Source organism: Jaculus jaculus, chromosome 5 (genome assembly GCF_020740685.1).
Source record: "Jaculus jaculus isolate mJacJac1 chromosome 5, mJacJac1.mat.Y.cur, whole genome shotgun sequence".
Classification (NCBI taxonomy): Eukaryota; Metazoa; Chordata; class Mammalia; order Rodentia; family Dipodidae; genus Jaculus; species Jaculus jaculus.
This window is the reverse complement of record NC_059106.1, coordinates 114,444,164-114,471,718: the sequence shown is the minus strand read 5'-3', so window position 1 is coordinate 114,471,718 and position 27,555 is coordinate 114,444,164. Positions and strand designations below refer to the sequence as shown.

The 27,555-nt window shown below is 40.0% G+C and overlaps 1 protein-coding gene and 1 pseudogene across 2 annotated transcripts in view; one reads left to right on the top strand and one right to left on the bottom strand.

Moving 5' to 3' along the window:
- Wdr35 (WD repeat domain 35) overlaps window positions 1-27,555 on the bottom strand; it is a 136,325-nt gene that overhangs the window by 48,149 nt on the left and 60,621 nt on the right. The window lies entirely within an intron of this gene.
- Window positions 19,261-20,088, top strand: LOC105944450 (annotated as a pseudogene).

Here is a 27,555-nt window from a genome sequence, read left to right as displayed (position 1 = left end):
AGGGGGGAAAAAGACCAAAAAAACTCAGCAAAATACACACTTTTACTAAAAAGTGAGGTGTATAGGAAATTGAGGCGGCAGCGGAGAAGTAGAAGAGTTATAGAGCATCCAGAGCCTGCACAGGCGGGAACAGCGGCTCCGGGGCAGCTCGGCCAACCGCCGCAGCCGCGGCGCGGCAGAAAGCCGCCAGACTCTCGGCTCGAGCCGCAGGACAAGCCAGGTGCGGGATTTTCCCCTCACACCGCGCTCTCCGCAACTCGGGAAACGTGAGGGGAGAGCGGCAGCGAGCAACGGAGGGAGGAGCCGACCGCGAGGTAGAAGCACACGTGGAACAGCGATACAACCAGAGCAGCCGCGGCTCCCTCCCCTCCCCCACTGCCTGAACCCAGCTCCAGCAAACACAGCAGCGGCCCGGGACCCGGCCACGCCAACTTGGGCTGACAGCAGGACCCAAGCATGAACAGAGTTCGGCAGAAACTTCAGCGGCTCCAGCACCAGTACCAGCGGCCCCAGCAGCAGCGGACCCAGGAGCGGCAGCGGCGGCAGATCCCGCAGCAGCGGCTTCGGGGGGAGCAGCGGCGGTGGACACGGCAGCGGCAGCTTCAGCAGCGGTGGTGGCTCTGGCTCAGTTTGCCCCGTAGGAAAAGCAAGTGCCCAGCTCCAGAAATCAGAACAGCAGCCCGACGACCCAGGCAGCAACTTGACTGAGACCACAATCACCCAAGGTAACTGGGATTGCACCAGGGAAGGGTCTCACTTGGTCACAAGCTGACTTGGATACCTCAACAGACCAGAAATCTAAACCTCTTTGTTGATAGAGGATCTGGTCATTATAATAACTACTCTTGCATACATACTCGGGGCTGTTTTTGATTGAATGTGTACAGTGTTTAGTTAAATTTTAGAATCTACCAGTATTTTATTCCACTCAGCCTGCTTGAATACTCCTATAGCAGGGAAACTCAACCCCTAAGAACATCTTTGTAGATACTCTGAGAGTCTTAAGAGCCACACCTAATACCTTAAGGTCCTACCCTGAAAATATATTACATCAAATCAATTGATACAGCTAAGAATACACAGCTAGCTAGAAAATCCAAGCATTAACTTAATCCAAGATGCAAAAATATATACATTATAACACAAGAAACACTAAAAAGCAAGACGATATAAATCCACTTAAAAGTATTAATGCATCAGAAATGTCCTCCAGTGAGAAAGAGTTAGAGGAAATGCCTGAGAAAGAGTTCAAAAGAATAATTATAAATATGTTCAAAGAGGTCAAAGAACACATGAAAACAATCAAAGAAGAAATCAAAGAGGAAATCAAAGAGGAAATCAAAGGAATCAAAGAAGAGGCAGGACACCAATTTAATGAAATAAAGAAGGCAATACAAGACATAAATAGGGAAATAGAAATAATAAAGAAAAACCAGTCAGAATTACTAGCAATGAAGAACACAGTTAATGAAATAAAAAACTCTGTAGAAAATCTCACCAGTAGGATGGATGAAGGAGAGGACAGAATATCTAAGCTAGAAGATCAGGTGGCAGACCTAATGCAGTCCAACAAAGAGAAAGACAAACTTATAGAAAAGTATGAGTGGGAATTTCAAGATATTCGGGACACTATGAAAAGATCCAATATAAGAATTCAGGGCATAGTAGAAGGAGAAGAACTCCACTCCAGAGGCATAGTAGGCATCTTCAACAAAATCATAGAGGAAAATTTCCCCCAAATTGGGAAAGAGGTGCCAATACAGATACAGGAAGCCTTTAGAACCCCAGCCAGACAAAACCCAGAAAGAACCTCTCCTCGCCACATTATACTCAAACTTCCAAACACACAAACCAAAGAAAAAATATTGAAAGCAATTAGAGAGAAAAATCAAGTTACCTACAAAAGCAAGCCCATCAGGATTACAGCAGATTATTCAACACAAACTTTTAAAGCCAGAAGGGCTTGGAGTGATATATTCCAAGTTCTGAAAGATAACAACTGTCAACCAAGGTTACTTTATCCTGCAAAGTTATCCATTCAAATAGATGGAGAAATAAAGACATTCCATGACAAAAGCAGGTTAAAGGAGTATTTGAAGACAAAACCAGCTCTACAGAAAATACTTGATAGAATCCTCCATGCTGAACAAAAGGAAAAGCACACATATAAGGAACCTAGAAAAAACCAGCTATACTCAAATACCAGTTAACAGAAGAGAGCACAGGTAGAACAAGTAACACACACACACACACACACACAAATGGCAAACATAAATACACACCTTTCAATAATATCTCTTAATATCAACGGTCTCAATGCCCCAACGAAAAGACGTAGATTTGCAGACTGGGTTAAAAAGCAGGATCCTACAATTTGTTGTCTCCAAGAAACTCACCTTTCTACAAAGGATAGACATTATCTTAGGGTGAAAGGTTGGAAGACGGTGTTTCAAGCAAATGGGCCTAGAAAACAAGCAGGGGATGCTATCCTAATATCAGACAGGGTAGACTTTAGTCCGACGTTAGTCAAGAAAGATAAGGAAGGTCACTTTATATTGATTAAGGGCACACTCCAACAGGAGGACATTACAATCCTAACCATATATGCACCTAACATGGGGGCTCCCAAATTCTTCAAACAAACACTATTAGAACTAAGGTCACAGATAACACCAAACACAGTGGTGGTGGGTGACTTTAACACCCCACTCTCATCAATTGACAGGTCATCCAGGGAAAGAATAAACAGAGAGGCATCTGGACTAAATGAGGTCATAGAAGGAATGGACCTAACAGATATATACAGGACATTTCATCCAAAGGCTGCAGAACATACATTCTTTTCAGCAGCACATGGAACATTCTCTAAAATAGACCATATATTAGGACACAAAGCAAATCTTAACAAATTCTAGAAAATTGAAATAATTCCTTGCATTCTATCTGACCACAATGGAATTAAACTACAAATCAGTAGCAAGAAAGGCTATAGAGCATACACAAAATCATGGAAACTAAACAATACACTACTAAATGATGAGTGGGTCAATGAGGAAATCAAAAAGGAAATCAAAAAATTTATAGAGTCAAATGTAATGAGAACACAACATACCAAAATCTCTGGGACACAATGAAGGCAGTTCTAAGAGGTAAATTTATAGCCTTAAGTGCCTATATTTAGAAATTAGAAAGGTCGCAAGTAAACGACCTAATGCTTCGCCTTAAAGCCTTGGAAAAAGAAGAACAAGGCAAACCAGAAAGTAGTAGACGGGAAGAAATAATAAAGATTAGGGCAGAAATTAATGAAATAGAAACAAAAAGAACAATCCAAAGAATTAATGAAACAAAGAGTTGGTTCTTTGAAAGGATAAACAAGATTGATAAACCCTTAGCAAATCTGACCAAAAGAAAGAGAGAAGAGACACAAATTAATAAAATCAGAGATGAACAAGGTAACATCACAACAGATTCCAGAGAAATTCAAAAAATTATAGGGACATACTATAAAAGCATATACTCCACAAAGTATGAAAATCTGAAAGAAATGGATGATTTCCTTGATCTATATGACCTACCTAAATTAAGTCAAAATGAGATTAATCACTTAAATAGACCTATAACAAACATGGAGATCCGAGCAGTTATCAATAATCTCCCAACTAAAAAAAGCCCAGGCCCGGATGGATTCACTGCTGAATTTTACCAGACTTTTAAGGAAGAGCTAACACCATTGCTTCTCAAGCTTTTCCAGGAAATAGAAAAAGAAGGAATTCTACCAAACTCCTTCTATGAGGCCAGCATCACCCTGATACCAAAACCAGGCAAAGATAGAACAAAAAAAGAAAATTACAGACCAATCTCCCTCATGAACATAGATGCAAAAATTCTCAACAAAATATTGGCAAACAGAATACAAGAGTATATCAAAAAGATCATTCACCCGGACCAAGTAGGCTTTATCCCAGAGATGCAGGGATGGTTCAACATACGCAAATCTATAAATGTAATACATTACATAAATGGGTTGAAGGACAAAAATCACATGATCATCTCATTAGATGCAGAGAAAGCATTTGACAAAATCCAACATCCCTTCATGATAAAAGTCCTACAGAGACTGGGAATAGAAGGAACATATCTCAATATAATAAAGGCTATTTATGACAAGCCTACAGCCAACATATTACTAAATGGGGAAAAACTGGAAGCTTTTCCACTCAAATCAGGAACAAGACAAGGGTGTCCACTGTCTCCACTTCTATTTAATATAGTTTTGGAAGTCTTAGCCATAGCAATAAGGGAAGAGACACACATAAAAAGGATACAAATTGGAAAGGAAGAAATCAAGTTATCATTATTTGCAGATGACATGATTCTATACATAAAGGACCCTAAAGACTCTACTAGCAAGCTGTTAGAGCTGATCAAAACCTACAGCAATGTAGCAGGATACAAAATAAATACACAGAAATCAGTAGCCTTCGTATATGCTAACAACAAACACACAGAGGATGAAATCAGAGAATCACTCCCATCCACAATTGCATCAAAAAAAATAAAATACCTTGGAATAAACCTAACCAAGGAAGTAAAGAATCTATACAATGAGAACTTTAAAACACTCAAGCGAGAAATTGCAGAAGACACTAGAAAGTGGAGAAACATCCCTTGTTCCTGGCTTGGAAGAATCAATATTGTGAAAATGGCAATCTTACCAAAAGCAATCTACACATTTAATGCAATCCCTATCAAAATTCCAAAGGCTTTCTTCATGGAAATAGAAAAAACAATCCAAAAATTCATTTGGAATCACAAAAAACCTCGAATATCTAAAATAATACTGAGCAACAAAAAAGAGGCTGGTGGTATCACCATACCTGATTTTAACCTATACTACAGAGCCATAGTAACAAAAACAGCATGGTACTGGCACAAAAACAGACATGTAGATCAGTGGAACAGAACAGAGGACCCAGATGTAAGCCCAAGTAGCTATAGCCACCTGATATTCGATAAAAATGCCAAAAATACTCATTGGAGAAGAGACAGCCTCTTCAGCAAATGGTGTTTTGAAAACTGGATAAATATCTGCAGAAGGATGAAAATAGATTCTTCTCTCTCGCCATGCACAAGAATTAAGTCCAAATGGATTAAAGACCTTAACATCAGACTGGAAACTTTGAAACTGCTAGAGGAAAAAGTAGGGGAAACCCTTCAACATATTGGTCTTGGCAAAGACTTTCTGAATACAACCCCAATTGCTCAGGCAATAAAACCACAGATTAACCACTGGGACCTAATAAAATTACAAAGATTTTGCACCGCAAAGGACACAGTGAAAAAAGCAAAGAGGCAACCTACAGAATGGGAAAAAATCTTCGCCAGCTATATATCTGATAGAGGATTAATATCTAGGATATACAAAGAACTCAAAAAGTTAACTAATAAGGAATCAAACAAGCCAATCAACAAAAAATGGGCTAAGGAGCTAAATAGAGAGTTCTCAAAGGAAGAAATACGAATGGCATATAAGCATCTAAAAAAATGTTCTACGTCACTAGTCATCAGGGAAATGCAGATTTAAACTACATTGAGATTCCATCTCACTCCTGTCAGATTGGCCACCATCATGAAAACAAATGATCATAAATGTTGGCGGGGATGTGGAATAAAAGGAACCCTTCTGCACTGCTGGTGGGAATGCAATCTGGTCCAGCCATTGTGGAAAACAGTGTGGAGGTTCCTAAAGCAGCTAGAGATTGATCTACCATATGACCCAGCTATAGCACTCCTAGGCATATATCCAAAGGACTCATCTCATTTCCTTAGAAGTACATGCTCAACCATGTTTATTGCTGCTCAATTTATAATAGCTGGGAAATGGAACCAGCCTAGATGTCCCTCAACAGATGAGTGGATAATGAAGATGTGGTACATTTATACAATGGAGTTCTACTCAGCGGTAAAGAAAAATGAAGTTATGAAATTTGCAGAAAAATGGATGGACCTGGAAAGTATTATACTAAGTCAGGTAACCCAGGCCCAGAAAGCCAAGCGCCACATGTTCTCTCTCATATGGGGATCCTAGCTACAGATGACTGGGCTTCTGCGTGAGAATGAAAATACTTAGTAGCAGAGGCCAGTAAGTTGAAAAGGAGACATAAAGGGTGGAGAAAGGAAGGGAGGAGGATACTTAATAGGTTGATATTGTATATATGTAATTACAATGTTTGTAATGGGGAGGTAATATGATTGAGAATGGAATTTCAAACGGGAAAGTGTGGGGGTGGGGAGGGAGGGAATTACCATGGGATATATTTTATAATCATGGAAAATGTTAATAAAAATTAAAAAAAAAAAAAGAAATATTGGCAAGGATATGGGGAAAGAGGAACCATCAATCACTGTTGGTGGGAATACAAACTTGTACAACCACTATGGAAATCAATATAGAGATTCCTGAAATAGACGAATGTAGAATTTCCAACAAACTCAGTTATTCCCTTACTGAACATTTACCCTAAATACTCCATGCTTCACTACAGAGATATTTGCTTAACCATGTTTATATCTGCTCAATTCATAATAACTAAGAACTGGAATCAACCCAGGTATCCATCATTAGATGAATAAATAATGAATTAATGATACAATTACACAATGGGATTCTACTCAGCAGTAATAAAAAAATGATACAATGAAATCTGTAGGAAAATAGACTAACTTGGAATAGACTGTACTGAGTAAACACACAATCACATAAAGGCAAACACAAATGTCACATGTTCTCACTCATCTGTAGTTCCTAGCCTGGAATCAACAAGAGTTGCTGGCATACCTAATAGGCAACTCAGGCTCAGACAATAGGGATGGAAAGGTTTGGAGAGAGGGGAAGGGCAAGATGAGGGAAACAAATACAAAACTAAACCTGAAATGAACTAGTACTATAGAAATCTTTACCCTTGAAGTTAGACTGAAAGATTTAACCCTCAACAGGAATATGGGGGAAGTGCCTGTAAAAACGCCCTGGGGAAAGAGGGATGAAGTCTAACCTTAAAAAAATTTTTTGGCTGTGTCCTGTAACTCCCAGTACTAGATATCAATTGTTACCCACATAAACTGTTTATTGGAGAGACCTATGAGTTCCCCAAAACGAGACAGATTTCTGTCAAAGCACTCGATTACCTGCCTGAGGTAAAAGAAAGAACCTATTGCTACAGATACCATATGCTGCCTACACACAACACCGAGCATACCGGCTAGAATCCAGAAGGGAGCCAGTCCCCAGACAGCACATCGGGTGCTAAAAAGCACTCCATGAGCTACTGGGGGAAAGCAGCCAGCAATGATGTGAGCAACTAGGAGTCTAAGCTACTCAGAAGCAAAGACCCTGACAAGATGTACAAAACAGTGCAATGGTAGCACACAATCTTGGTGGGTAACCAATAGCTTTTTGAATGGCTAAGAGATCTGCTCAAAAAGAATCCATATATAGAACTAGGAACCAGATCAGAATCCTATGGAGACAAAGATTATGCTCTCCAATGAGAAGCTTTCACTAGTCTTTGGCTAAAAGAGGGGCTGCATCCATCAAATTCTGCCTAAATTAATAAAGCTCATCCAATTTAACCTATGCTGACTTCACTCTCCATTGAAGAACCTGTTTCTCTTTCTCAAAAGTTAGCAAGACCTGAGGAAATAAACCACCCTCACATGTCAGTCAAGGGCCAGGAGAAACCACAGAAGAATTAGGGAGAAGAGCAAAAGTGCTAATTGATTTCCATGGTAAGCCTGACCATCAGTGCCAGAGTGAAGATGCTGAGGATACTCAACACCAAAAGCAAAGATCCAAAGGCTCCTAAGAGCTCATCACTGAAGTAGACATAAAACAGACCTCATCACTGAAGTAGATTTAAAAACACCTACCAGGCTAGAGAGATGGCTCAGCAGTTAAGGTGCTTGCCTACAAAGCTTAATGACCCAATTATAATTTCCCAGCTCTCATGTAATGCTACATGTGCAAAGGGGTGCATGCATCTGAACCAGTTCCTTTTCATTGGCTGGAGACCCTGGAGTACCCATTATTTTTGTATCTCTATCCTCTTTTTCTCTCCTCTCTCTGTCTGTGTCTGTCTGTCTGTCTGTCTGTCTTTCTCTCCCCCTTGCAAATAAATAAATAAATATTTTAAAAAAGACATCCACCACAGCTCAGGGAATTTTGTGGAAGAGGGAGCAGAAAGTTGGTAGAGCCACAGGTTGGGAGGGCATAGCCAGGGGCATTGCATGCCTCAATATCTGAGTGTTGTTCTCACAACATATAACCTACAACCCTATGGCAAATACAATCAACTCCACTGAGAAGGGCACCCAGTGGAATGGGGGCAGGGAGGAGGGAAAGGATGGTATCAATGCATACTGTATCCATGCTATGTATGTCCATAATAAAAAGAAAGACACTATGAATCGAACAAAGAGGCAACTTACAGAATGTGAGAAAATCATTGTCAGCTATATATCTGAGAGAGGATTAATATCTAGGATATACAAAGAACTCAGACAACTAAATAATAAGAAATTAACTCAATTAAAAAATGGGCTAAGGAGTTCCTTGTGAGGTCAGTGTATGGGTGGGTGTGGCGGTCTCGAGTGAGTAGGTGAGTGAATAGGCCGGACCCCACCCACAGCCTAGGTCTGAGTTCCTTGCTTAGGTAGGCACAGTGGTCTGGAGTGAGTAGGCCGGACACATATCTGGACTCCTCTAACTGCTCGGGTCTGAGTTCCTTGCTCAGTCAGTGCATGGGCAGGTGTGGAGGTCTGTAGTAAGTAGGATGGACCCATTACTGAGCTCCTCCCACCACCTCCAAGGTCTGAGTTCCATGAACTGTCAGTGCATGGTTGGACACAATGGTCTGAAGTGAGTAGGCTGGACCCGTATCTGGACTACTCCCACAGCCTGGGTCTAAGTTCCTAGTACTGTCAGATGTGGGCAGACATGGCCTTCTGGAGTGAGTAGGGCAGACGCCTATATCTGGGCTCCTCAAACCTCCACAGTCTAGGTTGCCTGCACTGGTCTATGCCCACAGCACAAAGTAGGCCAGATCCCTGTTCCCTTACTCCTCCTAGTCCCCTCATCCTGGTAGGCCCCACTGTGTTTTGCTCAGGGAGGCCTGGCACCTGTGTGAGCTGTGGAATCAGGCCTGTTGCTCCAGAATCTTGACCAGCCACTAAATGCTAACATCCCTGTTCCCCTGAGCCATGTGGTGAACGGGCCAAAGGACACAAACTTGCTTACTCCTCAATAAAATAAAGAGTCTTCCAAAAATGGGTAGACAACAACACAAAAAAGCCAACAAAAGTCAGAAAACTGAGAGATCTCCACCAAGGATGCCTAGTCTTACTATGGAAGCCTCCAATGAAATCATAGAGAAATCAACAGAAATTCATTCCCAAAATGAAAACACAACAACCAATGAAACCTTGATTAAGAAAAATCTCTGAACTTGAAGCAAACTATTAAAGAACCAACAATTGTATCAATGAAATTGAAAATAATCATCTCTTAGAATGTTCAGCCTTTGATAACAGGCTTAACTTGACTGAAGAAAACGTTAAGACCCTCCAAAGAGATATAAATAAATTGCAGATAAGTCAAAAAATAGAAGACTTCAACAACCGGTTGATTAAGCTTAATGAAGACTTGATCAAATGCAACAATGAACTACAGGAAGCAACAAGAAAATAGGAATTCAAATTGAAATCATACCACAAAAAACAGATGGACATGATACAAAATAATACAACAGAAAACAAAAATCAAATAAAATTTATAAAAACCATCCTAGAACCACTCATCAACAAAGTTACTCATATAGAAAACAGAACCTCTGACCTGGAAGATAAGACAGAAGAAATTGATAAGGAGGCCAAAAAACTTTGCTAAGTTCAAAAAGTAAATTCAACAGAATACAAGGGAACTGTAGGACACTCTGAAATGACCAAACATCTGGATCATGGGTATACCAAAAGGAGAGAAAATACAGACCAGAGGCATAGAAAACAATCTCAACAAAATTACTGAAGAAAAATTTCCAACTCTTGCAAAAGAAAGGCCCATCCAGATACAAGCCCACAGAACACCAAACAGGCAGGACCAAAGAAACAACTCTCCAGGACACATCATAGCTAAAACTCTTAACAATGAAAACAAAGAAGTAGTGTGTTAAAAGCAGCAAGAAAGAAGCAATTTACAACATACAAAGGCAATCCCATTAGAATAACATCAGATTTCTCGGTGGAAACCCTGAAAGCCATATGGGCCTGGAATGGAGCACTTCAAAGTCTAAAAAACTATGGTTTCAAACCCAAGCTAGTTTACCCAGCAAAAGTATCCCTTATAATAGATGTTGAAAGAAAAACTTTCCATGAAAAAGTCAACTTTAGGATTATACAAATACAAAGCCAAACTTGAGGGAATACTCCACACAGAATAGTCAAATATCCAATCTCAAAAGCCAAAAAGAAAAAGATCAAAATAACCAAGAAACCAGGCTCAAAATAGTACATAACACAAGTAAGCAATAAACCTCATGAAACACCTCATCATGGCAGGGATTAATTCAAACCTCATAGTAATAACCTTAAATATGAATGGTCTTAACTCACCCATCAAAAGACACAGGCTATTAGGATGGATCAAAAAGCTATCTGCTATCTTCAAGAAACCTATCTCACCACTAAAGACAGACACCTCCTCATGGTGAAAGGTTGGAAAATGATATTCCAAGCAAATGGAAATAAAAAACAAATGGGTGGTTCTGTATTAATATCTGATAAAATAGACTTCAAAGCAAAAGTAATCAAAAAGGACAAAGAAGGCCACTTCTTACTCATCAAGGGAACTATGAAACATGAGCACATCACAATCATAAAAACATATGCCCCAAACAAAGGGGTACCACAGTTTATACAAAATCTACTGGACAATAAAACAAAATAAAACACCAATGCTATCATAGTTTGAAACTTCAATATGCCACTATCATCAATAGACAGATGATCCAAGGAGAAAATCAACATGAAAATAATAGAGCTCAACAATATCCTAGATCAACTAGACCTAACAAATATCTACAGAACTTTCCACCCCAACTCTACAGAACAAACATTCTTCTCAGCAGACCATAGAGACCTTCCCCAAAAGTGACCACACATTAGGCCTTCAAAAGTCAGGAAAATTTAGGTAACTTCCTTTATAATGTCAGGTAACAATGCTTTAAAGCTAGAAATTAACAAGAGACAAATAAACAACTCCACCAACTCCTGGAGACTAAACAACACACTTTTAAACAATAAATGGGTCATGGAAGAAATCAAAAACAAAATTGTAAAATCCCCACATTTGAACAATAATGAAAACACAACATACCAAAACTTATGGGACTCAATGAAGGTAGTCATAAGGGGAAAATTCATAGCCCTAAATGCCTTCATTACAAAGAAAAAGAGATCACAAATCAATAACGTGAATGTCCACCTAAAGGTGCTAGAAAAACAAGAAGTAATTAAAAGAGCTCCAGATGGGAAGAGAGAATAAAGATTAGAGCAGAAATTAATTAACTGGAAAGTAATATATGTGTGTGTGTATGTGTGTGTGTGTGTGCGCGCGCGCGCGCGTGTGCATGTATGTGTGTATATATATATATTTGAAAATCAATAAAACAAGGAGCTGGTTCTTTGAAAAAAATAAACAAGATTGATAAACCCCTAGCCAAAGTGATCAAGCAAAAAAAAAAAAAAAATAGAAAAGAAGTCTCAACAAAATCAGGAATGAAAAAGGATAACTACAGACATCAATAAAATTGGAAGAATCATCAGGGTATACTTCCAAAACCTCTACTCCACCAAATTAAAATAATCTGGAAGAAATGGATGGATTCCTAGATGCATACTACCTACCAAAACTAAACTCAGAGCAAATTAATCTCCTAAACAAACCTATCATATCCATGGAGACTGAAAAGGTAATCAAAACCTCCCCAAAAAGTAATGTCCAGAACCAGATGACTTCTCAGCTGAATTATATTAAACCTTCATAGAAGAACTGAAACCAATTTTTCTCAAACTGTTCCACATAATCAGAGACCAGGGCATCCTCCCTGGTGCCTTTTATGAAGCTAACACCACCCTAGTGCTAAAACCAAACAGAGATACAACAAGGAAAGAAAATTATAGGCTTATATTCCTAGTGAACTTAGATGGAAAGATCCTAAACAAAAACCTTGCAAACAGAATGTAACAACTTGAGCTATAACCCTTCATGCAAAGGGTCATATCCATCCATTTGTGGCAGTTTCCTTCTACTTATAGGCCCTTAGAGGGAACACCTGAGCCACAAGACACTGGAGAGGGTATATTGAAGACTAACCTTAATCTTCTACAGCTTCCTTCCCTCCCTCTCCCTCTCTCTGTCTCTCTCTGTGTCTCTGTCTGTGTCTCTGTGTCTCTGTCTGTCTCTCTCTCTCCTCTCCTCTCCTCTCCTCTCCTCTCCTCTCCTCTCCTCTCCTCTCCTCTCTAACTCCTATATATTAGTTCTCTTTTTCCTCCTTTGCTTAGTGTGCACTGACCTGTAACTCCCAGTACCAGCATGTGGCTACCATCCACAATGAGCTTTTGATCAGAAAGACCTACTAGGTTTCCTAAAAGAAAGACATTTTTCTGTCAGAGTACTTGATGACCCACCAAAGGTTAGTGGTAAGACCCTACTGCTGAAGACACTTTATGTGGTTGACATATAAAATGGAATGGCATGGCTGGAAGTTGAAAGAGTCAGACCCCAGATAGTCAGCATGTTTAGTGCAAGAAGGTGCTACATGGACCACTGGGGGAAAATGACCAATATCTGTCCAGGCAACTCATGGTCTAACCTACTTAGCAGCAAATAACCTGTTGTGATGCCCACACAAGTGCAATAGCAGCACACAGCCATGGTGGGGAACCAACTGCTCTTGATTCGGTTAACTGATCCCCTCAGTGGTACAGGACTCATAGCTGGAGCTGGGAAACAAGTCAGAACCATATCTAAACATAAGCCCACTCTCCAATATCAAGCTACCATCAATAATGGGCTATAAGAGGGCCTACACCTATTAAACTCTCTATTAAAAAAAAAAAAAAGTAAGGGTTATCTCGTTTGTCCTGGCGCTAACTTACTCTCCGTTGGAGAATATGCTTCTCTTTTTCAGATAGATGTAGATCCTAAGGAGAGAGCCACCCCATCATACCTCGAAAAGGCCCCGGTTGAAACTAAGAAAAATTGGCGAAACAAGCAAGGGTGCTGTTTTCCTGGTGAACTGGATACCAGCATAAGGGGGAAGGAGATCAACACAGAGAAAAATCAACTCCTACCAAATCAGATATCCAGAGACCCAGAGGCCACCAACACCTAATCACTGAAGCAGACCAAAAATGAGCCCAGGGCTGGAGAGATGGCTTAGCGGTTAAGTGCTTGCCTGTGAAGCCTAAGGACCCCGGTTCGAGGCTCGGTTCCCCAGGTCCCACGTTAGCCAGATGCACAAGGGGGCGCACGCATCTGGAGTTCGTTTGCAGTGGCTGGAAGCCCTGGCGCGCCCATTCTCTCTCTCTCCCTCTATCTTTCTTTCTCTCTGTGCCTGTCACTCTCAAATAAATAAATAAATAAATAAATAAATAAAGGTGTGCGCCATCACGCTTGGCAGCATTCTTTTAAAAAAAAAAAAAAAAAAAAAAAAAAAAATGAGCCCAACATGGCTCAGGGCAATTTTGCGGAAGAGGGGGCGGAAAGAATGTCAGAGCCACATGTTGGGTCATGATATGCAGAGACATTTATCCTACCCATAACTGTGGGATAACTCCACAACGCATGACCCATAGACCTCAATAAGGAGGGGCTAAGGGGAAGGGGTAGGTCATGGATGAGCCTAGTAATGGTACCAAACTGACTGTATTTGCTGAATACAAAACTAATTAATAAAAATATTAAAATAAAAATAAAAATAACTTGCAAACAGAATGTAACAACACATCAAAAGCATCATCCACCTTGATCAAGGAGGCTTCATCACAGGGATGCAGGGATGATTTAACATACGGAAATCAGTCAATGTAATACACCCTATAAATAAACTGAACGATAAAAAAGCACATGATCATCCCAATTGATGCAGAGAAGGCCTTTGACAAAATACAACACCACTTCATGATCAAAACAATGGAAAGAATAGACATAGAAGGTTTATATCTCAACACACTTAAGGCTATATATAAAGATTCTAAAGCCCAAATGATTCTTAATGGGGAAAAACTGAAGTAGTTCTCACTGAGATCAGGAACAAGACAGGGGTACCCATTCTCACCACTGCTCTTCAACATAGTACTAGAAGTACTGAGATAAGCAATAAAACAGGAGAAAGAAAAAAATAAGGGATTCAAATTGGAAAGGAAGAAGTCAAGTTAGCTCTATTTGCAGAAGACATGATCCTATATAAGTGTTCCAAAAGTCTCCATCCCAAAACTTCTAAAGGTGATAAATTCTTTCAGCAAAGTGGCAGGATCCAAAATCAATGCACAAGAATCAATAGTTTTTCTATATGCAAAAGACAAATATACAGAGAAAGGAATCAGCTGTCCCATTTTTAATAGCAACAAAAAATTAAACACCTTAAAATAGCAAAAAACTCAAAAGACTAAACAATACAAAACCAAACAACCCTCTCCATAAATGGAGTAGAGAACTAAATAGGGAGTTCTCTGAGGAAGAATTACAAATGGCTGACACACACTTATGAAAATGTTCAACAACCCTAACCATTGAAGAAATGCAAATTAAAACAACTATGAGATTTGACCTTACCCCAGTAACAGCAAACATTAAAAACAAAGAAAACAAGGATTGGCAAGGCTGAGCAGAAATAGGAGCCCTCACTCATTGTTGGTGGAAATGTAAGCTGGTACAACCACTGTAGAAATCAACTTGGAGACTCCTGAAAAAGGATTAATATAGAGTTATCAGAAGACCTTGTTATTCCCTTACTGGGTATTTACCCCAAAAGCTCCACATCTCAGTTCAGAAATATTTGCTCAACCATGTTTATAGCTGCTCAGTTCATAATAGCTAAAAACTGGAATCAACCCAGGTGCCCATAATTGGATGAATGGATAACCAAGATATGGTATATCTACATGATGGAATTCTACTCCGCAGTAAGAAAAAATGACACTTGGAACAGATCATTCTACATGAACTCACACAACCACAGAAGGACAACCATCACATGATCTCACTCATCTGCAGTTCCTAACCTGGATCAGCCCAAGTTGCTGACATAAATGAATAGCACCTTGAGGTTTGGATAATAGGGAGGGTAGGGCTTGGGGGAAGTGAATGGGGGGGGGGACACACACAAAATCTGAGCCCAAATTGAACTGGTACCATAGAATCCTATATCCTGAAAATCAAGCTAAAAGGTGAAACTCTGAAGCATACCTTAGAGGGAGTACCTGAATCGAAGGGTCATGGAGAGAGACAAACCTAACCTCAAATTTCTCCTGTTTCTCTGGCTTTTTTTTTCTTTTCCCTTCGTGCTGGCCTGTAATTCCCTGTACCAGGATGTAGTCTACATCCACAATGAGCTGTTGATCTGGGAGAACTACTAGATCTCCCAAAACAAACAAGACAGGCTTCTGTCAGAGCACTTGATTATCCACCAGAGGTTAACAGTAAGACCCTACTGCTGACACCAAATGCTGTTGGCACAGATGATGGAGACACCTGATTTGAATCCAAAAGAGAGCCAGTCTCCAGATAATCAGCCCATCTAGTGCTGGAAGGAGCTACATGAGCTACCAGAGGAAAGTGGGAACATCTGTCTAAGCAACTCAAAGTCTAAACAACTCAGAAGCAAACAACTTCACGTGATGGTCACACAAGTGCAATAGTGGCACACAGTCATGGTGGGTAACCAAGTGCTTTTGGCTAACAGATCCACTCGGTGGAAAGGAAACCACATCTGGAACTGGGAAACAAGTCAGAATCATATTCAGATAATGACTCTGCTTTCCATTGTCAAGTTCCCACTAACCTTAGACTATATAAAAGATATAAAAAGTATATAAAAGGTATAAAAGTATCTACGCCCTTTTAATTCTCTCTCAATTAATAATGGGTATCCCATTTAACTGCCACTGACTTCACTATGATGCCCCCAAAATATTACAGGCTATTGCCAGGTCTCTTGGTTTCCCATCAGGAATAGATGATAAGAAGCTGTTGCTGAAGACTCCACATATCTGGGCTGCAAGGTCACTGAGAAATCAAAATGGGGCTGAGCTTAAAACTTTCTCCTGGTAGATCAGCTGACAGAAAGCTGGAAAAAGATGCACTGCATGCATGCAGCCTTATGGGAGACAGAAGCCATCAGTAGTGAAAACAGTAGACACTGGAAGCTTCAAGTTTGGCCAGCCAGGCCAAATGACTGAACGGGTGCAATAATGGCTTGTCTTATGGGAGAAACCAACTGCTCTCTAAGTGGACTGGAGATGTGCTCTATGGGAGGGAATATATGCCTGGTACTGAAAACCTAATCAAAAGCCTATGATGGGGGTGGCCCTGGGCATTAGGAATGTAACGCCTGCTCTTTTCTGGATAAATGCATATATTATGTTCACCAAACTGCCCTGAAGCACTTTACTTATTAATACTACTCTCACATTTGGTTACAGAAGCTTCTCTTTTCAGATGGCAGTGACCACTTGGATGGCCTAAAAGGCTCCATAGTGCTGAGAAGATGTAACTAAGGAATGTTTAGCTCTGAAACATCTCTATTACAACTTCCAAGGCTAAGGGTCCATTGCAGAAAAGGTGGCAGAAAGAATGTAAGAGCTGATGGAAGGATGGCACTGCTTACATGCAATAAACCAGACAGAAACTGGCCTTGGTATCCATAACCTCGCAGTGCCTAGCCCTATCTTCACAAGACCTTCATAATAGGAGGGAAAGATAATGACATCAAAATAAAAGACTAATGGAGAGAGGGAGGAGATATAATGGAGTGTGGATTTGGCAAAGACATACATACATATGGCCTATCAACATTTTAAAAAATGTTCTACATCCTTAGCCATCAGGGAAATGCAAATTAAAACTACTTTGAGATTCCATCTCACTCCTTTCAGAATGGCTATCATCAGAATACAAATGACAATAAATGCTGGTGAGCATATGGAAAAAGAGGAACCCTTCTATACTGCTAGTAGGATTGTAAACTGGTACAGCCATTGTGGAAATCAGTGTGGAGGTTACTGAGACAGCTAAAAATAGATTTACCATATGACCCAATTATACCATTCCTAGGCACATATCCTTAGGCATACTTGCTCAACCATGTTTACTGCCACAATATTCACAACTGCTAGGAAATGGAACCAGCCTAGTCATCCCTCAATTGATGAATGGATACTGAAGATGTAATACATTTACACAATGTTCTGTTGTGTGGTACATTTATCCAATGGACTTCTACTCAACAGTAAAGAAAAATGAAATTATGAAGTTTATGAATATGGAAAGGATTACACTAAGTGAGGTAGCCCAAGCCCAGAAAGCCAAATGCCACATGTTCTCTCTCATACGTGGTTCCTAGCTACAAATGTTTAGACTTGTGTGTGAGTTAGAATAAAAATCAGTAGGAGAGACCAGTAAGCTAGAAAAGGGTATAAGGGAGGGAGAAGGGGGGCACTAAGGAGATGGTATTCCATATACTTAAGTAGATGAACAGATTAATGGGGGGTGGAATGGTCTAGGTGAGGCTAGGGAAAGAGACTGAGTAAAAGAAGGGAGGGGGAGGATTAATCAAAATTCAAGATGTTATGAATAATTTGTATGGAAAACTACCTTTTTGGATAATGGTGCATCCAAAAGCCTTAGACTGTTAACTAAAAAACGTTCAATGCCAGGGATGGGATACCCTCCAGTGGAGTTGTTGGCAGGGAGGTCTTTAATGCCACCAAAACATTACAGGCTATTGCCAAGGCTCTTGGTTTCCCACCAGAAATAGATGGTAAGACCCTACTGCTGGAAACTCCACAAGCTTTGGTTGCAAGATAGAAAGCTGGAGCTGAGCTGAAAACCTTCTCCTCCCTGTAGACCAGCTGACAGAAAGTTGGAAAAAGCCACACTGCATGCAACCCTATGGGAGACAGAGGTCATCAATGGTTTAAAAAAAAAAAAAACTGGACACTAAAAGCCTTACGTTTGGCCAGCCAGGTCTAATGACCCACAGGGGCAACAGTGGCATGTCTCTTATGGGGAAAACTAACAACGCTCCATTTGGACTGGAGGTCCACTCCATGGGAGGGAATACATACCTAGTACGGAAAACCTAGTCAGAAGTGGATGATGGGGGAGGCTATGAGCCCTATGAGTGTGATACCTCTCCTTGACTGGCTAAATTCGTATATTATGATATACTATGCTTATCAAACTGCCTGTAAGCACTTTTCTTAATGTTCATACTCATATATTAATGCTACTCTCACTTTTTGCTGAGAGGAGCTTCTCTTTTCAGATGGCAATGACAAGTGGGATGACCCAAAAGGCACCATGGTGATATGAAGAAGTTACAGAGGAGTATTTACCACCGAAATACTCTATTATACTTTCCAAGGCTCAGGGTCTATGGTGGGAGAAGTGGAGGAAAGAATGAAAGAGCCAAAGGAAGGGTAGGACTGCTTACAATACAATCATTCAGACACAAATTGACCTTGATATTCATGACCTCCACAGTACCTAGAACTGCCTTCACAAGACTCTCATAATAAGAGGGAAAAAATGACATCAAACTAAAAGAGACTAATTGAGAAAGGGAGAGGATAATGAAGAGTAGATTTGTAAAGGGAAAGTGGAGTTGAGGAGGGAATTATCATGGATTATTGTCGATGATTACAGAAGTTGTCAATTAAAAAGTTTTTTTAAAAAATCTAAACATCTAAACAATAAAAATATAAAACAATCCAATACAAAAATAAGGTAGGGAACTGAACAGAGAATTCTCAAAGGAAAAAATACAAAGGGACAATTCACTTAAAGAGATGTTCAACATCTTTTGGGCAGACAGGACTTCAGGGCCACATACCAGTGTTTCCCAGCTCTGCAGGCCTGGTACCAGGCAACCACCTCTGCACCCATGGGACTTGGATAGCTAAAAACCAGGAGAAATATAATGGAAAATGCAAAACAACAGAATTATTAAAAGTGCCAAATATTTCTCAGAATTGGAAAAGAGCATCTTTCTTGCTTTAGTAGAAAAGTATAAATATGTTCTGGAATGTAAAACAAGTGGTGTGCAAACTACTGCCCTCAAGCAATGTATCTGACAAGTGCTTGTCCGTGAATACAACTCTCAGCTGAGCCTACTGCTGCAGGATTTCAAATAGCTGAAAAAGCATTTGGAGATCAAGGCTTGAACAAAAAAAAAAAAAAAATCAGAGTCCATGAGAGAAGGGAGAAAGTGAAGCACAGCATGAGCCCACTGCTAAGTACCAACATGCTGGGGAAGGAGATCTGCAGCATGCTGCCTAAGCAGCTCTACTTTCTGCAGAGCCCACCTGAGTAAGAGCCCAAGTACCACCCTGACACTGCCCAAGAATCATTTGTTGTTTCAAACACAGAACTGTGCAATGATGAGAAAGAGTATATACATTTTCCAATGTGTGAAGGGATCTCTCAACCTGAACCTCTCAACCTTTGAGTTCAGCTGTAAGAATAACAGCCAATAAAATCTACAGGAGCAAAGCTTCTCAGGAAGGTGCATTAAAAAAGATACAAAAGGAAGAACACCCCAACAAATGCCCATCTTACAACTGCAGCTGATACAAATGAATGAGGGACATGTGGCCAAAATCCAGCAGATAGGATGAGAGTGTGAGATGGTAAAGGAGGAACACAAAATAAAAGTGGAAGTTCTCAATAAAAAGATGTATTGGGAAAGAAAATTACAAACTATTATGAAAGAATGGCCTGTTTTGTTGTTTTTGTTTTTTGTTTTTTTCATTTAACTGGTCCTTTGCCAATTCACCTTAAGACTTGCAATGAAATCTGTATTGGCAAAGAAAGTGTAGAACATGAACTTGCATTCAGTGACCTGTCCCAGAACTACAAGTAGGAAACTTACAGTGGAAGGAGTCACTATTTTAAGAATACATTCAGGTGAACAGCTGTACCCTCTGTACCTTTATGTGGCAAAGAAGCTGTTCTGGTCTTCTGAAGATTATCACTATGAGTACCATAATTCTGAATGTAATGTCTCTTAATTACAATACTGACACATGGTTCTTGTATAAATATACAGGATATAAATATATATAAATATACAAGAACCATGTGTCAGCATTGTAATTTCTTTTAACCAAATGCTAGTGTGTCTATAAAGGAGTGTAGCTGAGTGCTATTGCTTTTTCTTTTCTTAATTTTCAATTAGTTTTCAGCTAACAGTAGAATGTTTTTATTAGTTGAATATCCTTTCCATTTAAAGTGGTTGCCCTGAGTAGCCACAACACTATTCTCTGAGTGTACATTTTCTGCTTATAAAAAACCCAGTATGGGCTGAAGATGTAGCTCACTTGGTAGAGTGCTAACTTACCAGGGATGAAGCCCTGGGTTTGATCCCCAGCACCACATAAACTAAGTTACGCACTCCTGTAATCCAGCACCCAGGAGTTGGAAACTGGAAAAAGCTCGAGGTCATTCTTGGGTCATCACTGATTCCAGCTTGGGCTATATGAGATGAGACCCTTTGTCAAAAAAAGAAATACCCAGCATTTGGAAAGATTTTTTTTTTTTTCCTAACATAGCTCATAAGTTCCCTTTTAAAATTTTTCTCCAAGGGGAGTTCCAAGTACAATCTCCCACAGTGGTAGTTTCATTGGAACTAAAGATGTAATAACTTTGAAGGTTAATGGTTATTTAGATTCATACATTGTTAGGTTTATTTTTTAAAGTCATAAAAGTTAAAAAGAGAGACAGAGAGAGAAGTTGTGTTCCCTGGGGCTCCTCCCAGTTTCCTAGTCCTGATTGATCCCCTGAAGCTGGCTTGGGGCTAGTTGGACCCTGCAAGCTTGCTGCAGAAGCAGGCCCCTTGTTTTGCCTTCCTGACCAAAGTGCCCCAGGGTCTCCAACACCCAGATACTCCAGATACTCTGTGCCAGAGTACACACCAGTCTTGAAAATTAAAAAAAAAAAGTTGTTCTGTTCCCCAGGGCTCTTCCCAGTTTCCTTGTCCTTCTAGGTCACCCTGCACCTGGCCTGGAGAGGCTTGGTTTGTGTGTGAGGGCTGTGGAAACAGGCCTTTTACTGTGGTATCCTGACTGGACACTGTGTACTGACACCTCTACTCCCCTGAGTCCGGGGTGCACAGGCCACTGTAGGAGCAGACCTCTTGCCTCGGGCTCTCCAGCTTCTTGGTGCCTGGTTCCCCAACACATGTATGCTAAGAGTGCATGCAAGTGGATTGAGTAGGCCAGAGCTCCCAGTTCCCCAGGTACCTTAATGTACATGCAATCTCCACAATTGGCACATCTGTGAGTATAACCCCATTGTACACCAGTACACCAATCCAATTCGCAGTTAAAACAGAACACACTCAGAAGATCCTACAAAGACAAAAACATGCTTCCTCTTCAATAGAATAGTGTGTCCCCAAGATGGGTATACAACAATACAAAAAAGCCAACAACAATCAGAAAATGGAGAAATCTCCACCAAGGATACCTAGTCCCACAATGGATGTGTCCAATGAAATCATACAGAAATTCAATCAATGAGACAGCAAACCACTAAAAAACCAACAATCAGATCAATAAAATTGAACAGAATCATCTCTTAGAGCATTCAGCTTTTGGCAGTAGCCTTAACTTGATTGAAGAAAACATTAGAACCCTTAAAAGAGATATGAGTGAATTGAAAGTATACATGAGAGATCTCAACAACCAGTTAATTAAGCTTAATGAAGACTTGATAAAATGTTAAGAATGAATTCCAGGAAACATCAAAACAAATCAGAACTCAAACTGAAATCATACATCAAAAGAGATGGACATGCAGCAAAATAACACAACAGAAAACAAAAATCAAATAGAGCTTATAAAAACCTCTCCAGAACCCCTCACTAACAGAGTTACTCATGTGGAAGACAGAACTTCTGACCTGGGAAACAAGACAGAAGAAATTTATCAGGAGGCAAAGAACTTTGCTAAGTTCAAAAAAATCAAGTGAACAGAATACGAGGGAACCATGGAACAAGTCAAAAACTCTATAGAAACTCTCCAGAAGAGTCAGCCATATGGAGGATAGAAACTCAGAAGACAAAACAGAAGAAACAGTTTGCAAGTCCAAAAGTTTCAATGACTTCACATTTTTTTGTGAACAGAACATGAAGGAACTGTGGAATACCCTTCAATGTCCCAACATTAGAATCAGGGGAATACCATAAGGGGAAGAAATTCAGACCCAAGGCATGGCGAACTTATTCAACAAAATTATCAAAGAAAACTTTTCCACTCTCTCAAAAGAAAGTCCCATCAAGTTACAAGAAGCTAACAGAACACCAAACAGACTGAAGCAAAGGAGAAATTCTCCACGACATATTGTCATTAATAAACATCAATAACAAAGAGAAAGTCCTAAAAGCAGCTAGGGAAAAACAACACATTACATGTAAAGGTAACCCCATCAGAATTACTTCAGACTTCTCAATGGAAACCCTGAAAGCCAGAAGCGACTGGAATGGAACACTGCAAAATCTAAGAACTTATGGCTTCAACTCTACCCAGCAAAAGTATCCCTCATAATAGATAATGAAGGAAAAACTTTCCACGATAAAAGTAAGCTTTACAACTATATGAACACAAAGTCAAATGTACTGAGAGTACTTCAGGGAATTCTCCACATAGAGCAGTCAAATAACCAACCTCAAGTGTCTACAAGAAGCAGATCACAGGGACTGGAGGGACAGCTTAGCAGTTAAGGCATTTGCCTATGAAGCCAAAGGACACAGGTTCGATTCCCCAGGACCCACATTAGCCAGATGCACAAGGGGGCACAAGCATCTGGAGTTCATTTGCAGTGGCTAGAAGCCCTGGCATGCCCATTCATTCATTCAATCTCTCTCTCTCTCTCTCATTCTCACTCTCTCTCTCTGTTTCTCTCTCCTTCTTTCTCTGCCAAATAAATAAAGAAAGAAATAAAAAAATATTTTTTTAAAAAAAGCTGATCACAGTAACCAAACTCAGAGAAGGCACAAAAAAACTACAAAGTCCAAGAAAAAAACAAACCACATAAACCACAATATGGCACGGATTAAATCAAACCTCACAGCTATTACCTTAAACATTAATGGCTTTAATGCACTCATTGAGAGAAATAAGCTAACAGGGTGGATCAGGAAATTAGACTCTTCAATCTCCTGTCTTCAAGAAACTCGCCTCAACACTAAAGGCAGACACCTCCTCAAGTTAAAAGGGTGGAAAATGATATTGCAAGCAAACGGAAATAAGAAACAAGCAGGCATAGCTATACTAATATCAGATAAAGAAGTGATTTCAAAGCCAGGAGTGGTGGCACATGCTTTTAATCCCAGCAGCACTCGGGAAGCAGAGGTAGGAGGATCACCATGAGTTCGAGGCCACCCTGAGACTACATAATGAATTCCAGGTCAGCCTGGGCCAGAGTGAGACCCTACCTCGAAAAACCAAAAGTAATCAAAAAAGACAAAGAAGGCCACTTCTTATCTATCAAGGGAATGATCGATCCAACAAGAGGCTATCACAATCATCAATCTTCATGCATCAAACACAGGTGCACAATTCATAAAACAAAACCTACTTGACAACAAAACAGAAATAACCATCAACACCATCATAGTCAGGAACTTCAATACTCCACTATCAGCAATAGACAGAGCATCCAAACAGAAAATCAACACATAAATAAGAGAGCTCAAAACACCATAGATCAATTAGACCTAATGGACATCTACAGAACATTCTATCCAAAATCCACAGATTACATATTTTTCTCAGCATCCCATGGAACCTTCTCTAAAATAGATTATATACTGGGCCAGAAAGCCTGTATCCAAATATTTAGGAAGATCAACATAATTTCCTACATGATATCAGATCACAATGCTATATTGTTAGAAATTAACAACAAAAGATGTGCCAGGAATCCCACAAGCAGTTAAGGTACTTGCCTGCAAAGCCAAACGGGCCAGGTTTGACTCCCCAGGACCCATGTAAGCCAGATGCACAAGGGGTGCACGCATTTGGAGTTTGTATGTAAGGGCTAGAGGCCCTAGTATGCCCAATCTCTCTATCTGCCTATCTCTGTATCTCTCTCTTTCTCAAATAAATAAATAAAAATAAAATATTTTCTTAAATACCAATATCATTCTTCACAGAGATTGAAAATTATTCTCAAAATTCATATGGAATAGCAGCAGGACTCAAGATATCCAAACATATCCTCAGCAAAAATAAATAAATAAAATAAAATGCCTCTGAAGGTATCACAAAGCCATAGTAACAAACAGCATTGTACTGGCATAAGAACAGAAACATAGACCAGTGGAACAGAATTGAAGACTCAGACCTTATGTCAAATAACTACAGCTACTTTTTCTTTGACAAAGGTGCCAATAATGTAGACTGACGAAAAGACAGCATCTTCAACAAATGGTGTTGGACAAATTGGATAACCATATGTAGAAAAATAAAACTAGACCCACTCATCTCTCCACTTACAAATATCAAGTCCAAATGGTTTAAAGACCTCAATATAAGACCTGAAACTCAACTGGAAGAAAAAATAGGAGGCACTCTCCACAATATAGAAGTGGGGAAAGACTTCCTGAACAAAAACCCAGTAACCCAAGAAATAAATCACTCAACCAATGGGATCTTATGAAGCGATAAAGCTTTTGCACAAACACACAATAAGCATAGCCAATAGATTACCCACTGAATGGGAGAAAATCTTCACCAACTATACCACTGATAGAAGCCTAATACCTAGAATCTAAAAAGAACTCAAAAGACTAAACAATAAAAAAAAGTCAAACAACCCACTCCAAAAATGGGGCAGAGAACTAAATAGAGAATTCTCAGAGAAAGAATTACAAATGGCTAACACACACTTAGCAAAATGCTCAACATCCCTAACCATTAGGGAAATGCAAATTAAATGAGATTCTACCTTACTCCAGTAAAGATGGCAATCACTTAAAAATTTAACAATGACAAATGTTGGCAAAGAAGTGGGGAAAGAGGAACCCTCATCCACTGGTGGTGGGAATGTGTACTTGTATAACCACTATGGAAACCAAGTTGGAGATTCCTAAAAAGGATGAACACAGAGCTACCAACAGACCAAGTTATTCCCTTACTGGCCATTTATCCTAAATGCTTCATGCATCAATAGAGACATTTACTCAACCATGTTTATAGCTGCTCAATTCATTATAGCTAAGAACTGGAATCAACCCAGATGCCCATCACTGGACAAATTGATAACAAAGGTGTGGTGCATTTACACAATGGAATTCTAATCAACAGTAAGAAAAACATTAAATGAAATTTGTAGAAAAATGGACAGACTTGGAACAGATAATACTCAGCAAACTCACACAATCACAGAAAGACAAGAGCCACATGGTGTCACTTATTTGCAGTTCCTAACCTGGACCTGCTCAAGTTGTTGTCATACCTGACAGGCAACTCAAGGCCCAAATAATAGGGATGGAAGGGTTTGGGAGGAGAGAAGTAGAAGGGGAAGGGAAAAAATAAATATAAAATGAAATCCAAGTGAGCTGATAAAATAGAAACTTTATCCTTCGAGACAGCCTAAAATACACAACCCTCAAAAGGAGGAAGGGGGGAGCACCTGAAAAGTAGGGATCTAGTGAGGGTGGGATGAATCCTAAACTTGAAAGAATTTTTTTTTTTTTTTTTTTTTTTTTTTTGTCTCTGACCTGTAACTCCCAGTATCAGTGATTGGCTGCTACCCACATTGAAGTGTTGATCAGAGAGACCTATGAGGTCCCCAAATCAAGATAGCTTTCTGTCAAAGCACTTGATTACCTCCCAGAGGCAAAAGCTAAGGCCCTATTACTGAAAACACCATAGGCTGCTGATGTAGAGCACAGAGAGACTTGGCTGGAATTCAGAAGAAAGGCAATCTGCAGACAGTTAGCCTGTCTAGTGCTGGAAAGTGCTACATGAGATACTGGGGAAAAAATGGCCAACAATGGCCTGGAGAACCAGAAGTCTATGCTACTCAAAAGCAAACACCCTAGCACAATATTAATGCCAGTGCAATAGTGGCACATGGCCTCAAAGGGTAACTAATAGCTTTCTGATTGGCTAAGAGATCCATTCAGTGTAAAGGAATACGTATCTGGAATTGGGAACCAGATCAGAATCCTATGAAGACAACGATTATGTTTTCCAGTGCCAAGCTCTCACTAGTCTTTGGCTAAAAGAGGGGTTAAATACATCAAATTCTCCCTAAATTAATAATGCTTATATATAATAATATATAATGCTTATAGTTTATTATTTAAACTATATGCTGACTTCATTCTACCTTGGAGAATCTGTTTTTCTTTTTCAGAAGGTAGTGAGACCGGAGGAGACAAACTACCCCTTGCACTTCAGACAAGCTACAGAGGAATGGGAAGATGAGCAAGAGTGCTGCTTCTATGCTGTTCTTGATAATCAGTGCCAGGGTGGAGGAGACAGACCCTGAGGATACTCAATATCTACCAATGTAGAGATCCAGAGGCTCCTAAGTAGAAATCCAATGAAGTAGACTTAAAACTCACCCAACCATGGCTCAGGGAAATTTGCAGTAGAGGGGATGTAAAGATTGTAAGAGTCAGGCTGGAGAGATGGCTTAGCGGTTAAGCGCTTGCCTGTGAAGCCTAAGGACCCCGGTTCGAGGCTCGGTTCCCCAGGTCCCACGTTAGCCAGATGCACAAGGGGGCGCACGCGTCTGGAGTTCGTTTGCAGAGGCTGGAAGCCCTGGCGCGCCCATTCTCTCTCTCTCCCTCTATCTGTCTTTCTTTCTGTGTCTGTTGCTCTCAAATAAATAAATAAATAAAAATTATAAAAAAAAAAAAAAGATTGTAAGAGTCACAGGTTTAGACATCATGCCCAGAGGCATTCTCTACCCCAAAAATAACTTACTACTGTTCCCACACATATAACCCACAACCCCATAGGGAATACCTGCAAGCCCACTGAAGAGGGTCCCCAACAGAATGGGGGCAGGGACGAGGGAAAAGAGGATACCAATACATGATACATCCATACTAAACATCTTAATAATAATAAGAAACATAAAAAAGAAAAAAGAGATACTCAACATCTTTAATCATCAGAGAAAGGCAAATCAAAATGACTTTGAGATTCCATCTCATTCCAGTCAGGATGGCCCTATCAAAAACTAAATGACAACAAATGCTGGTG